Here is a 17986-nt window from a genome sequence, read left to right on the forward strand (position 1 = left end):
CGGCCTCTGAGATGCGGGGCCCCGTCCAGAGCACCGAGCGCCTCCTTTCGTGGGGCATATCCTCCCCTCTCCAGACCCCACAGGCCTCTGCTACAGAGCAGTGAGAGCCGAGAGTCCAGGCGGACTCCAGCCCTCGGGGGGGTGTGCTGCCATGGGAGGTCCCTGGAGCTTGGGGTTCTTGGGGGGAGGGGAGGGTCAAGGTCTGGATGGGAGGGGCTGCTCACACCCGCGAGGCAGCCTGGCCTCACCACCCAAACGCCCACCGGGGGCCAATTTCTAGCAGCGAGAGTCTTTGTGTCAAGGAGTAGGGACCCAGCTCCTGCCCAGGCACTACATGGGCCTCAGTCTTCTGGGGGTGGCATGGGGGTGGTCAGGAGATGCTCTTGGGGTGACCCCAAGACCAGTTCAGGGGTCACCAATCGCATGAGGGTGCTGCCTCCTGGACACCCACCCCCAGGCTTCTCTGACCCTGACGAGACACCCAGTCCCCGGACCCTTCGAAGGCCCCTCTCGTGAGGGAAGACTGAAGCGCAGAGAGGGAGACAGCCAAGCGTGAGGTTTCCCAGCCCCGACAGCGCCCCGGAACGCTGCGCCCAGAGCCGGACCCTCATCCCTGGCAGGGCACCTGCCCGCTCGGCCTACTCACTGACCCTGCGAGGCCGTCCGGCCGCCTCCTCGCGGGAGGGCCTCTCAGACTCTCCAGAGAAAGACAGGCAGTCAGGGGCGGCTCAGAACCTGAGACTTGGCCGTTTACCTCCTGAACGCCTCCCCAGCCCCCAGAGCGGCCTCTCCGGGCTGGACAGCCCTCCGCAGGCAGCCTGCTCGGGCCTGCGTCCCCAAGGAGGAAGGAGGGCCGGAACCCTGGGGGCCGCGCGGCCTAGTCCCGACCCTGTGGCCCCCGGAGCAGTTAGACGCCGGCTCACCTGGACAGAGCGGCCCAGCTCTTCCTGCTGACCGACATGCTGCCGGACCGCCGCGCGTCCCGTCCGCCCCGCGCCCCGCCCGCGGCGCAGGTGGGCTCACCTGGCCTCTTATCCCGGCCGCGGCGTAGGTAGCCTCACCTGGCCTCTTATCCGGGCCGCGGCGCAGGTGGGCTCACCTGGCCTCGTATCCCGGCCGCGGCGCAGGTGGGCTCACCTGGCCTCGTATCCCGGGCCGCGCCCGCGCAGCCGCGCCTCCTCCCGCCTCGGGTTGGGCTGCGGGTGGGGGCGTCGCGGACGGAGCCTCCCGGTCCCCACTCCGGCCTCCCGGCCCCGCGCCCCAGACCGGTCGCCGCACCGAGGGACAGACGGATGGATGGACGGGCGGACAGGTACCCAGGCCGCGCGGGGCGGGGCGGCCGCTCAGGGCGGGGACCGAGACTTCCTGCTCGGAACTGTCGAACCAGCCCGCCGGGCCGCCCCCTCCCGCTGGTGCCCGACCGGGAGTGGGGTGCCCCGGGTCAAGCCCGCTCTCCGCCCGCCGACCGCCTCGACCACGCGAAACCCGGCTGGGAAGCGGGCGGGCAGGCGCGCATCTTGGGTCCGGAGCCAGAGCTCTCCCCAGGAGCGCGCGGGGCGCGGAAATCTGCGGGCACGCCCCGTGCAAAGCCAGCCCCTCCAGAAAGAAGAGCCGGGATCCCTTCTTCACACACAGCGCTCAGGGCTCCAAAGACGCCAAGGCTTCGGAGGCGCGTTCGGACTTTGGGCTGGCGGGGCAGGGGTTTGAACCAGGCCAGCTTCCCAGCGGGGAACAGCGAACGCGGGAGTAGCGCCGGAGCTCTGGAGCGAGTGAGGTTCCACCTGGCTCCCTTTAGGCGCACGTCCGGCTGCGCGCGCCTCCCATCGAGCAGGACCTCAGGGGACCAGGGAGGGTCAGTGCCTAGCAAGGGAATCTTGTCTTCCCTGCGCATCAGAACTGTTGTGGCTCCCAGAGCAAGGAGGTGCAACCCCCGACACCAGTAGGAGAAGACGGGGGAAGGAAGGCTGGAAATGACAGCGGCCTGCTGGGTCTCCGGAGCTGGTGGTCTCTACAGTGCCTCCCAGCTCTGAGATCCCCAGTGAAGGGCAAGCCTGCTGCTGAGCAAAAAGTCTGGGCTCACAAGGCAGCGCCTTCCCCCAAACACCCCCTCCTCCAGGGAGTCCTCCTTCTTGGCTAGAGGAGCTGAACGACTTTCAAGGAATGAGAACTGGAGACCAGGCTTTGGGCTCTGGCATGGATGAGCCATATGATCTGGGGCCAGTCACCTGTTTCCTTTTCTGGGTAGTAGAAATGACACTTTACCCAGCTTCCTTCCAGGTTGTGGGGGTCAAAAGAGTCTGCCGCTGAATGCGGGCAAACCTGGGGTGAGCAGTGAGAGCTGTGCAGGGCCATGCAGAGGCCAAGGCAGGCCGGGCCACTGTCTCCTCCAGGGAGAGAGGAAGAGGGTGTGGCAACAACCCAGCCCGTGCATGCTGGGACTCAGGGCCACCCCTTCCGGGGCACCCGCTGTCTCCAGGGACCCAGAAAATGTCCTTCCCTTGGTTTGTGAGCTGAGAAAGAAAAGTAACCCTGTATTGGAAGCCCAGCAGTTGGGAGTGTCTCTAAAAGTTCAAACTCCAACACCGGCGCTATGGACACTAAACCGAAAGACACGGAAGGCTGGTGTGCAGACCCCTCCAGAGGTGCAGGAAAGTGAGCTTTGTGCGTGTGTGTACAGGTCAATTCCAAATTCCCTAACTATCCCTTCCCCCACACATCCCCTGTGATAACCGGAAGTTCGTTCTCTAAGTCTGTGAGTCTGTTCCTGTTTTGTGAATAAGTTTGTTTCATTTCTTTTTAAATTTAGCATATAAGAGATATTTCTCTTTCTCTGTCTGACTTATTTCACACAGAATGACAATCTCTAGCTCCATCTATGTTGCTGCCAATGGGATTAATATCTTAATGTGAGGACTCAGGCAGAAGGCACCAACCAATACCCAGGAAGAAGAGGGCTCTCACCAGATAAGGAACCCATGCTGGCACCTTGATCTTGGACTTTTAGTCTCCAGAACTGAAAAAAAGTCTTTGTTTCTAAGCCATATTTTGTAAGAACACCAAGATAACTACTGATTTCCTCTTCTAATTTATTAATTTTTGACATATAATTGATATATAACATTATATAGATTTCAAGTGTACAACATAGTGGTGTACAATTTTTAAAGGTTATATTCCATTTATATTTATTATAAAGTATTGGCTATATTCCCTGTGTTGAATATTATATCCTTGTAGCTATATAACTAGGACTTCCATTTGTTTTTTCAGCTTCTCCTTTTTCTCTTACCCCACCCCTAGTCACTAGGGACACACAGATGAAAAGAAAGATTCTATTCTCAGCTGACTTGAACTGACTTAAGTAAAACATAGAAAAATTATTAGAGCTTAGTGGTTGAAGTGGCTGCTAATCAGACTGTCCTTGATTTAAGCCCTGAATTTTCCACTTAACTATGTAGACTTTACTGTGTAAATGGCTTAATTTCTCAAAGTTTGTTCCCTCTGTAAAGTGAAGAGTAGTGTAGTATTCTGAGTAAGAAGAAGGCATGAAAACAAGTAAAATATTTTGCACAATCTGTAAATATTCGATATATCCAATTGTTGTATTTGGGGTCCCCATGGAGGCATGCATAGTAGGGGGAGAAAGAGGGAGAGTTGACTGAGTCTCCTTGTGGCTCAGGGGATAGTACTTGGGGCAGGGCCTGAGGGTCCCCGAGGAGCTGACCGCGGGGACTGACTGTAAAAGGAGAAGTGTGTGGATGCTCCGCATGGAGATGCAGGTTGACCATGCACCCAGAACAGGTGGTCCCGGACTGTAGCTGGGGGACTGATAGGTAAAAGGGAGTCCAGATGTGTAAATAAGGACATTTGTGTCATTTGAGAAGTTAAACCTTAAACGGATTGGCATTTATAAAAAAAAAAAAATTATTCTGATGGCAGAATGGAGAATGGATTGAAGAAATTTAAAATCAGTGCCTGGGTAGTGAGTGACAGTCCTGAACTGAAACAGGGGCCATGGGGAAGAAAGAGATAGATGTGGGGACTTTTCAGGATTCACAGTTCTCAGAACTTGAAGTTTGGTTGGATGATTTCCTTGGTTTCTGACTCACATCTGTGGATGGGTGGTGATTCTCTATGAAGTGTCAGAATATGAAAGCAAGAACAGGTTTCATGAAGGATGATCTTTTTTTGGACATCTAGCATTTGTGATTCTTTGGGACATGGTAGAATTGGGCAGTCCCTGGAGGACAGAAGAACTGGGGTTAGTAGCTTAGGCGGTGGTTATATGCTAAAAAGGTGGACATATCCATCTCAATCCTTGGAAGGACTGATGCTGAAGCTGAAGCTCCAATACTTTGGTCACCTGATGTGAAGAGCCGACTCTTCGGAAAAGACTCTGATGCTGGGAAAGATTGAGGGCAGGAGGAGAAGTAGGGGGACAGAGGATGAGATGGTTGGATAGGCTCAATGGACAAGAGTTTGAGCAAACTCCGGGAGATAGTAAAGCACAGGGAAGCCTGGCATGCAGCAGTCCATGGGATTGAAAATTGTCAGACACGACTGAGAAACTGAACAACAACAATCCATCTCATAAGTTACGACAAGGTGGAGAGTATAGTGAGGAGCAGGTGTGGAAGGAGTTGAGGGAATGGCTCCTTGGCGGCTTGGCTGAAGGATATTGTTTAAGACCTGAAGGGTTGAGCTGGCCCCCTGATTCTGAAGTCCAGTCTATGCAGTGATTAGAACTGAGGGGCTCAGGTGTCAGCTGAGATTGAATATCCCTAGGCTGGAGAAGTACGTACTGAGAAGCAGACTCAGGGCTAGGGGGCTGAGAGTGGAAGGCACTGCTGAGGAAGTCAGCAGGGGTCTGCAGTGAGGTGGGTCGCTGATGACACTGGGGGTGATCGGGCTTCAGAGGTGGAGAGGAGTTTGCACAAGGTGTGCTTGGCGCATTCTCTGTGTAACCAAATGTCCGGGTTGTGCAGCCACATTCCATGAGAGGAATCAGGAAAAATCACCTTTCAGCTCAGCTGTCACTCGCTTACTTATCACATCCACCTCGTCGATTACAGTCTTGGGTCCTCAGTCCTGGCTCCTCACTGCAGCCCTGTGGTTCTCAGCTCACTGTATGACTGGCAGTGTCTGAGGACATTTGGTCACCACAGTGTGGGGAGGGGTGCCGCTGGCATCTAGTGAGTGGAGACGGGGATGCTGCAAGCACTTCACAGGGCCCTCCCCCAACAGAGTATCCAGTACCAGTGCCCGAGTTGAGAGACCCGCGAGGTGCATTTGACTGTATCGCTTTCCTACATAAAACTTCTGAGTGAGTTTTCCATCAGAGTGAAAACCGGATTCCTGGGCCTCCATGACCTGCCTCCTGTTCCAACACGCTCATGCTTCTCCAGCCTGTGACCTTCTCCCTTTCTATTCCTCCCTACCCCGTTCTGCACACGCAGAAGTGCTTCTCCATTTCCCTGACGGTCCCTGGGGCTGAGTGAGTGTTCCTGCTCCTGCTCCTGAGCTGTTACTTCCTCGTTCGCTTTACTCTCTTTCAGAGTAAGATGTCCCTCCTCAGACACCTTCCTTTACCATCAGCGTCTGCGTCCTCTCTCAGAGGACCTAACCTGTGTCATAACAGGCTGCTCACTTTGCATGCCCCCAATGCACATGGCACCTTCCATGCCTGTGCCCTCCTGATGTTGCAGGGCTGTGTCCCTGTGTTTATGACGAATGCAGGAACCCTGTCTCCGTGAGTGGTCGGAGCAGACTCTAGTCCTAGACTGTGGATCCCGGTCCCCCTCCCCCGCTACCTGAAGAGGTTGGGACTGTTACCCAGGCTCACAGGTTAAGATTTCTCATGTAGGATAATAGTATCTACCTTTGAGGGTTATGGGCATGGACTCATGAAGGTGAGTCCATCATGCCCACTTGCTGTTGGGTTCATGGCCACTTCATAGTGACCACTTGCGTCCCTGGGAAAGGATCACTTGCAGGTATTGGCACATCGCTTACTTATTTGTCAGTTCAGTTCAGTTCAGTCGCTCAGTCGTGTCCAACTCTCCGCGACCCCATGAATCACAGCACGCCAGGCCTCCCTGTCCATCACCAACTCCCAGAGCTCACTCAAACTCATGTCCACAGAGTCGGTGATGCCATCCAGCCATCTCATTCTCTGTCGTCCCCTTCTCCTCCCGCCCCCAACCTTTCCCAGCATCAGAGTCTTTTCCAGTGAGTCAACTCGTCGCATGAGGTGGCCAAAGTATTGCAGTTTCAGCTTTAGCATCAGTCTTTCCAATGAACACCCAGGATTGATCTCCTTTAGAATGGACTGGTTGGATCTCCTTGCAGTCTAAGGGACTCTCAAGAGTCTTCTCCAACACCACAGTTCAAAAGCATCGATTCTTCGGTGATCAGCTTTCTTCACAGTCCAACTCTCACATCCATACATGACCACGGGAAAAACCATTGCCTTGACTTGACGGATCTTGGTTGGCAAAGTAATGTCTCTGCTTTTTAATATACTATCAAGGTTGGTCATAACTTTCCTTCCAAGGAGCAAGCGTCTTTTAATTTCATGGCTGCAGTCAGCATCTGCAGTGATTTTAGAGCCCAAAAAAACAAAGTCTGACACTGTTTCCACTGTTTTCCCATCTATTTCCCATGAAGTGATGGGACCAGATGCCATGATCTTAGTTTTCTGAATGTTGAGCTTCAAGTGTCACCCTAATAAAGGAAGTAAACTGAGGCAAGCTCATATGACCAGAAATTGAGTTTATTGGGGAATAGCAGAAGCCTTGCAGTTCAGGAAGTCAGTTGAGGATTTGGGGGAGGTTCTATTTATGGACAGAGTAAGAAGAGGGGGCATCCAGTCAGCTTCCAGGCAGTGAGTTCATTGGCCATCCCGTGAAGCAGGCATTTAGGGAAGTCAGCCTCTTGGCGCCTCAGTTTACTTCTTGGGGGCATGTGTGCAGGAGTCTCCATTCCCTCCCCCAGTTCCATTTCAGGTTGAAACTTCTGTGGTCACTTTCCCATGCTGTGTTGTGTGTGTATCCAGCTCACTTTGTAGGTAATGTGGCCTGAATGAATGAAAGTGCTGCTATCTATAAGGACCTCTGCTTTACTCATAATTCTTGAGGCAGAGGAACCCAAGGGCTGGAGACTGTTTTTACTCTTCTTTCTGAAGGGCTGTACCATGTGGATATGCCAAGTTTTCCTGGCTGGATAATTCTTATAGGGTAAAATTTTTGAAGGAAACAGTGAATAAATATTAACAGGAAGAAATCTGCTTACTATTCTTAGTTTTCTTCAAGGGCCTTCTTTTTGGGTCCAATTTCAGTGTAGTTAAAAAATAGGTGTTTCCTTAAAGATGGAATAAGTGGATCTGTGTCAAGAGGTCCTAACCTGGTTTCTTTCCTTGCTAGCTGTCAGTCAGTTCAGTTCAGTTCAGTCGCTCAGTCGTGTCCGACTCTCCGCGACCCCATGAATCACAGCACGCCAGGCCTCCCTGTCCATCACCAACTCCCGGAGTACACACAAACTCATGTCCACAGAGTCGGTGATGCCATCCAGCCATCTCATTCTCCGTCGTCCCCTTCGCCTCCCGCCCCCAACCTTTCCCAGCATCAGAGTCTTTTCCAGTGAGTCAACTCGTCGCAGGAGGTGGCCAAAGTATTGCAGTTTCAGCTTTAGCATCAGTTCCTCCAATGAACATCCAGGATTGATCCTTTAGAATGGACTGGTTGAATCTCCTTGCTTTAGAATGGACTGGTTGGATCTCCTTGCAGTATAAGGGACTCTCAAGAGTCTTCTCCAACACCACAGTTCAAAAGCATCGATTCTTCGGCAATCAGCCTTCTTCACAGTCCAACTCTCACATCCATACATGACCACGGGAAAAACCATTGCCTTGACTAGACGGCCCTTTGTTGGCAAAGTAATGTCTCTGCTTTTTAATATACTATCTAGGTTGGTCATAACTTTCCTTCCAAGGAGTAAGCGTCTTTTAATTTCATGGCTGCAATCAGCATCTGCAGTGATTTTGGAGCCCCAAAAAACAAAGTCTGACACTGTTTCCACTGTTTTTCCATCTATTTCCCATGAAGTGATGGGACCAGATGCCATGATCTTTGTTTTCTGAATGTTGAGCTTCAAGCCAACCTTTCCACTCTCCTCTTTCACTTTCATCAAGAGGCTTTTGAGTTCCTCTTCACTTTCTGCCATAAGGGTAGTGTCATCTGCATATGTGAGGTTATTGATATTTCTCCCAGCAATCTTGATTCCAGCTTGTGCTTCTTCCAGCCCAGCGTTCCTCATGATGTACTCTGCATATAAGTTAAATAAGCAAGGTGACAATATACAACCTTGACGTACACCTTTTCCTATTTGGAACCAGTCTGTTGTTCCATGTCCAGTTCTAACAGTTGCTTCCTGACCTGCATACAGGTTTCTCAAGAGGCAGGTTAGGTGGTCTGGGATTCCCATCTCTTTCAGAATGTTCCACAGTTTATTGTGATCCACACAGTCAAAGGCTTTGGCATAGTCAATGAAGCAGAAATAGATGTTTTTCTGGAACTCTCTTGCTTTCTCCATGATCCAGCGGATGTTGGCAATTTGATCTCTGGTGCCTCTGCCTTTTCTAAAACCTGCTTGAACATCTGGGAGTTCACGGTTTACATATTGCTGAAGCCTGGCTTGGAGAATTTTGAGCATGACTTTGCTAGCGTGTGAGATGAGGGCAATTGTCCGGTAGTTTGAGCATTCTTTGGCATTGCCTTTCTTTGGGATTGGAATGAAGACTGACCTCTTCCAGTCCTGTGGCCACTGCTGAGTTTTCCAAATCTGCTGGCATATTGAGTGCAGCACTTTCACAGCATCATCTTTCAAGACTTGAAATAGCTCAACTGGAATTCCATCACCTCCACTAGCTTTGTTAGTAGTGATGCTTTCTAAGGCCCACTTGACTTCACATTCCAAGATGTCTGGCTCTAGGTCAGTGATCACGTTATCGTGACTATCTTGGTCGTGAAGATCTTTTTTGTACAGTTCTTCTGTGTATTCTTGCCACCTCTTCTTAATATTTTCTGCTTCTGCTAGCTGTACTCTTGAGTATTTTCTTTAATTTATACTCCTTTTTAATTTTTTTTATTGTGAAAATATAAGACATTTACAGGAGACTTGAAAAATACAGAACAAAGTTGCATATAGTTCCACTGTATATTACAATTATTCTTTTTCAGGGGACTTCCCTGTAGCTCAGATGGTAAAGAATCTGCCTGCAATACAGGCAGACCTGGGTTTGATCCTGGGTCGGGAAGACCCTCTGGAGAAGGAATTTCTTTTTAAGTAGATAAATTAAGATTTTTAGTTGTGTTTCAATATCATGCTCTCAAAAATTAATAGAATGAGTATATAGAGAAGTAGAAAGATACAGTAGACCTGTAAAGCACTGTGAACCAATTCAACATAATCAATTTAAGATTTATACAATTTTCAAACAACAGTAGGATACGAATTCTATTCAAGTCCCCATAAACTATAAAGGAGGAGACACTGGAATATGTCTGGGGACATAGGACCAGGTCCAGAAACTTCCTGGTCTAGAGGTATTGAAATCGTACCGAGTATTTTCTCTTATCATTGTGGAATTATGTTACGCATCAGTATCAAAAGATATTTGAAAATAACGCACATTATTTTCAAGTGCACTGTGATATTTACCAAGAAAGACCTTTGACTTAGCCATTGAAAGCCTCAGTAAAGTTAGAAAACTGAAAAAGCACAGAGGGTGATTGCAGAGAAGAGAGCATTTAAATGAGAAATTAATATAAAATGAGAGATTAATATCAAATATACTTTAAAAATCCCATGTATTTGGAAATTAAATGTGCACTTTTAAATGATGGGAGTATCTAAGAAGCCATAGCAAGGAAATAGAAAATATTTGTAATAGAATAAAAGTGAAGAGTTTATCAGAATTTCTTACATGCAGCTGAAACTTCTCTATGCAATTAAATACAATGTAGAGGTAAATAAGGTATGAAAAAATATTGAACATAGCATTAAATTTTGTAAAATTTGAGCAAAATCTGCACCTTAGTTAATAATATTGTATAATATGTTAATTCCTATTTTTTTTTTTTTGCAGCATGGTATTTATATTCTCAGAATTGGATTAGAAGTTTCAAACCTCATTCAATTTTTTAAATCACCAAGATAATAAACTTTCTAGATTTTAGCTGTAATACTAGATGCCAACATATGTGGAACTATATCAATGATTTGACAGAATATAAATTAGAAATCTAGCATCTTATTCATACTAAGTCAAAGAAGTGGAATCAAAACATCATAAATTTTTTAATTAGGCAAAAATTTATATATTTTATAAAATATATATATTACACATTCTATATATCAGTTCAGTTCAGTCACTCAGTTGTGTCCGACTCTTTGTGACCCCATGACATTCTATATATAAATGTATACAAAAGTTTTTCTTCTATGCTTGATAGTCTTAAGAAAGAACAACAACAAGAGAAGAGATGGAGAAATTGGGAAACATAAACTAAATGAAATGAGAGCTCTGAATACGAAATAGAAAAAGTGACACTAACTAGGTAAAGGTAAAAGGTCATCATAGAGTCCAGCTGTTTTTATTTTTTGCTTTACTTTTTAAATTTATTTATTTTAATTGGAGGCTAATTACTTTACATTATTGTATTGGTTTTGCCATACATTGACATGAATCTGCCCGGTGTACATGTGTTCCCCATCTTGAACCCCCCTCCCACCTCCCTCTCCATCCCATCCCTCTGGTTCATCCCACTACACCAGCCCCGAGCATCCTGCATCATGCATTGAAACTGGACTGGCGATTCGTTTCACACATGATAATATACATGTTTCAATGCCACTCTCCCAAATCATCTCACCCTCGCCCTCTCCCACAGAGTCCAAAATACTGTTCTATATATCTGTGTCTCTTTTGCACACAGGGTTATTGTTAACCATATTTCTAAATTCCATATATATGCGTTAGTATACTGTATTGGTACTTTTCTTTCTGGCTTTCTTCACTCTGTATAATAGGCTACAGTTTCATCCACCTCATTAGAACTGACTCAAATGTATTACTTTTAATTGCTGAGTAATACTCCATTGTGTATATGCACCGGAGCTTTCTTACCCATTCGTCTGCAGATGGACATCTACGTTGCTTCCATGTCCTGGCTATTATAAAGAGTGCTGCGATGAACACTGGAGTACATGTGTCTCTTTCAATTCTGGTTTCCTCGGTGTGTATGCCCAGGAATGCGATTGCTGGGTCGTATGGCAGTTCTATTTCCAGTTTTTTAAGGAATCTCCACACTGTTCTCCATAGTGGTTGTACTCGTTTGCATTCCCACCAACAGTGTAAGAGGGTTCCCTTTTCTCCACACCCTCTCCAGCATTTATTGCTTGTAGATTTTTGGATAGCAGCCATTCTGACTGGCGTGAGATGGTACCTCATTGTGGTTTTGATTTGCATTTCTCTGATTATGAGTGATGTTGAGCATCTTTTCATGTGTTTGTTAGCCATCTGTATGTCTTCTTGGGAGAAATGTCTGTTTAGTTCTTTGGCCCATTTTTTGATTGGGTCGTTTATTTTTCTGGAGTTGAACTGCAGGAGTTGCTTGTATATTTTTGAGATGAATTCTTTGTCAGTTGCTTCATTTTCTATTATTTTCTCCCATTCTGAAGGCTGTCTTTTCACCTTGCTTATAGTTTCCTTTGCTGTGCAGAAGGTTTTTATTTTAATTAGGTCCCATTTGTTTATTTTTGCTTTTATTTCCAATATTCTGGGAGGTGGGTCATGGAGGATCCTGCTGTGACTTATGTCAGAGAGTGTTTTGCCTATGTTCTACTCTTGGAGTTTTATAGTTTCTGGTCTTCCATTTAGATCTTTAATCCATTTTGGGTTTATTTTTATGTATCATGTTAGGAAGTGTTCTGCTGCTACTGCTGCTAAGTCACTTCAGTCGTGTCTGACTCTGTGTGACCCCATAGACAACAGTCCACCAGGCTCCCCCGTCCCTGGGATTCTCCAGGCAAGAACACTGGAGTGGGTTGCCATTTCCTTCTCCAATGTGTGAAAGTGAAAAGTGAAAGTGAATTCGCTCAGTCGCGTCTGACTCGTAGCGACCCCATGGACTGCAGCCTACCAGGCTCCCCCATCCATGAGATTTTCTAGGCAAGAGTACTGGAGTGGCTTGCCATTGCCTTCTCCGAGGAATTGTTCTAGTTTCATTCTTTTACAAGTGGCTGACCAGTTTTCCCAGCACCACTTGTTGAAGAGACTGTCTTTTCTCCATTGAATATTCTTGCTTCCTGTGTCAAAGATAAGGTGTCTATAGGTGCGTGGATTTATCTCTGGGCTTTCTATTTTGTTCCATTCATCTATATTTCTGTCTTTGTGCTGGTACCATACTGTCTTGATGACTGTGGCTTTGTAGTAGAGCCTGAAGTCCGGCAGGTTGGATTCCCCCAGTTCCATTCTTCTTTCTCAGGATTGCTGTGGCTATTCGAGGTTTTTTGTATTTCCATACAAATTGTGAGATTATTTGTTCTAGCTCTGTGAAAAATACCTTTGGTAGCTTGATACGGATTGCATTGAATCTATAGATTACCTTGGGTAGTATACTAATTTTCACCATATTGATTCTTCCGATCCGTGAACATTGTATATTTCTCCATCTGTTAGTGTCCTTTCTGATTTATTTCACCAGTGTTTTATAGTTTTCTATGTACAGGTCTTTTGTTTCTTTAGTTAGATATATTCCTAAGTATTTTATTCTTTTCGTTGCAATGGTGAATGGAATTGTTTCCTTAATTTCTCTATTTTCTCATTTATTAATTTATAGGAATGTAAGGGATTTCTGTGTGTTGATTTTATATCCTGAAACTTTACTGTATTCATTGATTAGCTCTAGTAGTTTTCCGGTAGAGTCTTTAGGGTTTTCTGTGTAGAGGATCATGTCATCTGCAAATAGTGAGAGTTTTACTTCTTCTTTTCCAATTTGGATTCCTTTTATGTGTTTTTCTGCTCTGATTGCTGTGGCCAAAACTTCTAAAACTATGTTGAATAGTAGTGGTGAGAATGGGCACCCTTGTCTTGTTCCTGACTTTAGGGGAAACACTTTCAATTTTTCACCATTGAGGATAGTGTTTGCCGTGGTTTTGTGGTATATAGCTTTTATTATGTTGAGGAATGTTCCTTCTATTCCCGCCTTCTGGAGGGTTTTTATCATAAATGGATGTTGAATTTTGTCAAAGGCTTTCTCTGCATTTATTAAGATAATCATATACTTTTTATTTTTTCATTTTGTTAATGTGGTGTATTACGTTGATTAATTTGTGGATATTGAAGAATCCTTGCATCCCTGGGATGAAGCCTACTTGGTCATGATGTACGATCTTTTTAATGTGTTGTTGAATTCTGCTTGCTAGAATTTTGTTAAGGATTTTTGCATCTATGTTCATCAGTGATATTGGCCTGTAGTTCTCTTTTTATGTTTCATGTTTGTCAGGTTTTGGTATTAGGGTGATGGTGGCCTCATAGAATGAGTTTGGAAGTTTACCTTCCTCTGCAATTTTCTGGAAGAGTTTGAGTAGGATAGGTGTTAGCTCTTCTCTAAATTTTTGGTAGAATTCAGCTGTGAAGCCGTCTGGACCTGGGCGTTTGTTGGCTGGAAGATTTCTGATTACAGTTTCAATTTCTGTGGTTGTGATGGGTCTGTTAAGATTTTCTATTTCTTCCTGGTTCAGTTTTGGAAAGTTGTACTTTTCTAAGAATTTGTCCATTTCTTCAAGTTGTCCATTTTATTGGCATATAATTGCTGATAGTAGTCTCTTATGATCATTTGTATTTCTGTGTTGTCTGTTGTGATCTCTCCATTTTCATTTCTAATTTTATTGATTTGGTTTTTCTCCCTTTGTTTCTTGATGAGGCTGCCTAGTGGTTTGTCAATTTTATTTACCCTCTCAAAGAAGCAGCTTTTGCCTTTGTTGATTTTTGCTATGGTCTCTTTTGTTTCTTTTGCATTTATTTCTGACCTTATTTTTAAGATTTCTTTCCTTCTACTAACCCTGGGGTTCTTAATTTCTTCCTTTTCTAGATGCTTTAGGTGTAGAGTTAGATTATTTGGTTGACTTTTTTCTTGTTTCTTGAAGTATGCCTGTATTGCTACAAACCTTCCCCTTAGCACTGCTTTTACAGTGTCCCACAGGTTTTGGGTTGTTGAGTTTTAATTTTCATTCGTTTCTATGCATATTTTGTTTTCTTTTTTGATTTCTTCTATGATTTGTTGGTTATTCAGCAGCGTGTTGTTCAGTTTCCATATATTGGTTTTTTAATAGTTTTTCTCCTGTAATTGAGATCTAGTCTTACTGCATTATGGTCAGAAAAGATGCTTGGAATGATTTCAATTTTTTTGAATTTACCAAGGCTAGATTTATGGCCTAAGATGTGATCTATCCTGAAGAAGGTTCCTTGTGCGCTTGAGAGGTGAAATTCATTGTTTTGGGGTGAAATGTCCTATAGATATCAATTAGGTCTAACTGGTCTATTATATCATTTAACGTCTGTGTTTCCTTGTTAATTTTCTGTTTAGTTGATCTATCCATAGGTGTGAGTGGGGTATTAAAGTCTCCCACTATTATTGTGTTATTGTTAATTTCCCCTTTCGTACTTGTTAACATTTGTCTTACATATTGTGGTGCTCCTATGTTGGGTGCATATATATTTATAATTGTTATATTTTCCTCTTGGATTGATCCTTTGATCATTATGTAGTGTCCTTCTTTGTCTCTTTTTACAGCCTTTGTTTTAAAGTCTATTTTATCTGATATGAGTATTGCTACTCCTGCTTTCTTTGGTCTCTATTTGCATGGAATATCTTTTTCCAGCTCTTCACTTTCAGTCTGTATGTGTCCCTCCTTTTGAGGTGGGTCTCTTGTAGACAACATATATAGGGGTCTTGTTTTTGTATCCATTCAGCCAGCCTTTGTCTTTTGGTTGGGGCATTCAACCAATTTACATTTAAGGTAATTATTGATAAGTATGATCCCGTTGCCATTTACATTATTGTTTTGGGTTCGAGTTTATACATTCTTTCTGTGTTTCCTGTCTAGAGAAGATCCTTTAGCATTTGTTGGAGAGCTGGTTTGGTGATGCTGAATTCTCTCAGGTTTTGCTTGTCTGTAAAGCTTTTGATTTCTCCTTCATATTTGAATGTGATCCTTTCTGGGTACAGTAATCCTGGCTGTAGGTATTTTTGTTTGTTTGTTTGTTTGTTTCATCACTTTAAGGATGCCCTGCCATTCCCTCCTGACCTGAAGAGTCTCTATTGAAAGATCACCTGTTATCCTATTGGGGATCCCCTTGTGTGTTATTTGTTGCTTTTCCCTTGCTGCTTTTAATATTTATTCTTTGTATTTGATCTTTGTTAATTTGATTAATATGTGTCTTGGAGTATTTCACCTTGGGTTTATCCTGTTTGGACTCTCTGGGATTCTTGGACTTGGGTGATTATTTCCTTCCCCATTTTAGGGAAATGTTCAACTATTATCTCCTCAAGTATTTTCTCATGGTCTTTCTTTTTGTCTTCTTCTTCTGGGACTCCTATGATTTGGATTTTTGGGACATTTAACATTGTCCCAGAGGTCTCTGAGATTGTCCTCATTTCTTTTAATTTGTTTTTCTTTTTCCCTCTCTGTTTCATTTATTTCTACCATTCTATCTTCTAACTCACTTATTCTCTCTTCTGCCTCCATTATTCTACTCTTGGTTCCCTCCAGAGTGTTTTTGATCTCATCTATTGAATTATTCGTTGTATATTGACTCTTTTTTATTTCTTCTAGATCCTTGTTTAACCTTTCTTGCATCTTCTCGATCTTTGTCTCCAGGTTATTTATATGTAACTCCAATTTGTTTTCAAGATTTTGCCTCATTTTCACTATCATTATTCAGAATTCTTTATCAGGTAGGTTCTCTATCTCTTCCTCTTTTGTTTGGGTTTGTGGGCATTTACCCTGTTCCTTTATTTGCTGGGTATTTCTCTGCCTCTTCATCTTGCTTATATTGCTGTGTTTGAGGTGGCCTTTCCGTCTTCTGGCAGTTTGTGGAGTTCTCTTTATTTTGGAGTTTCCTCACTGTGGGTGAGGTTGGATGGATGGCTTGTCAAGGTTCCCTGGTTAGGGAAGCTTGTGTCGGTGTTCTGGTGGGTGGAGCTGGATTTCTTCTCTCTGGAGTGCAATGAAGTGTCCAGTAACGTGTTATGAGATGTCAATGGGTTTGGAGTGACCTTGGGCAGCCTGTATATTGAAGCTCAGGGCTATTTTCCTGTGTTGCTGGAGAATTTGCGTCGTATGTCTTGCCCTGGAACTTGTTGATCTTTGGGTGGTGCTTGGATTCAGTGTAGGTATGGAGGTGTTTGATGAGCTTCTATCAATAATGTTCCCTGGAGTCAGGAGTTCTCTGGTGTTCTCAGGATTTGGACTTAAGCCTCCTGCCTCTGGTTTTCAGTCTTATTCTTGCAGTAGTCTCAAGATTTCTCCATCTGTCACTTCCAAGGTGGTTCCCTCTGTTTTAGCTTAATCTGTTTGCTGGTGTCTTCAGTGTCTTATTTCCTCCCTGACACTAGGGGGCGGTGGTGGACACTTTTTAAGGCTCATTGTTCAGTCATGCTGTGGGAAGGGAGGAGCACTGCAGACAAATATCTCTGGCATCTGTGGGGAGTGCTCACAGTGCCTCGGCCACACTGGGTTTGCCCCCGCTCACATGGCATATGCTGTCCCAGTCTACACTGCACAGGCCCTAGGTTGGTGTGCTTGGAACTGAGGCCCGCACTGGGTTGCATGCACATCCCAGGTCTAAGCAGCTCAGGTTCAGGTACTCGGGTACTCCACAAAGGCGCAGACTCGTTTGGGCCTGTGTTTTGTGCCCTTCCCCGGTTTGAGCAGCTCAGGTGACCAGGTGTTTGGCGAGTGGGGTCACTGCAACTTATCGCCTCCCCAGTCCCTGCTGCTTGGTTTTTTGAGTGTACAACCGGCTCACATTTTCAGGAGGATGTCAACCAGCCAGAAACCCAAGAAGTCTTGGTTAGCAACGAAGCCTGCTTGCAGTTTGGTATCGGATGCCTCTCTGGGGCTGCGATTGCCCCTTCCCTCTCTGGCTGCTCTCCCCTGCCTGTCTCGGCGGAAGATGGACCATCTGCAGCCAGCTAGCTCTGCTCAGGCCTTTGTTCTGTGAGCGGGTCTGGTGGAGTCTTAGGTTATGGCTTTTCACCTTTTCATGGGGTAGCTATCCCACAGTCTGCTTTGCTATCTCCAGTTACCCCTTCAGATTGCCCTCGCGGCATTCAGGCCCGGTCCTCACTCTAAGAAATGCCACCGGTTCCTCAATACCCAGCTCCCACTTGCTAATGGCAGATGTGGACATCTGCGCTGCTTCTCCGCTGGGAGTTGTCATTAGGTGCATAATCTGTGGGTTTTAATTATTTATTTCTTTTTCTTCCTGGTTATGTTGCCCTCTGAGGTTCCAAGACTCGCACAGACTCACCAGTGAGAGTGTTTCCTGGTGTTTGGAATCTTCTCTCTTTTTTAAGCCTCCCTTCCTGATCGCCGAAGAATTGATGCTTTTGAACTGTGGTGCTGGAGAAGACTCTTGAGAGTCCCTTGGAATGCAAGGAGATCCAACCAGTCCATTCTAAAGGAGATCAATCCTGGGTGTTCATTGGAAGGACTGATGCTAAAGCTGAAACTCCAATACTTTGGCCACCTCATGCAACGAGTTGACTCACTGGAAAAGAGTCTGATGCTGGGAGGGATTGGGGGTGGGAGGAGACGGGGACAACAGAGAGTGAGATGGCTGGATGGCATCACCGACTCGATGGACATGAGTTTGAGTGAACTCTGGGAGATGGTGATGGACAGGGAGGCCTGGCGTGCT

The 17986-nt window shown here is 45.5% G+C and overlaps 1 pseudogene; it reads left to right on the top strand.

Moving 5' to 3' along the window:
• Window positions 1-959: 959 nt before the first annotated feature.
• Window positions 960-17986, top strand: part of LOC148775915 (formin-2-like) — a 35723-nt pseudogene continuing 18696 nt past the window's right edge.

Source organism: Moschus berezovskii, chromosome 12, assembly GCF_049115385.1.
Source record: "Moschus berezovskii isolate FMDL1 chromosome 12, NW_MosBer_1.0, whole genome shotgun sequence".
Classification (NCBI taxonomy): Eukaryota; Metazoa; Chordata; class Mammalia; order Artiodactyla; family Moschidae; genus Moschus; species Moschus berezovskii.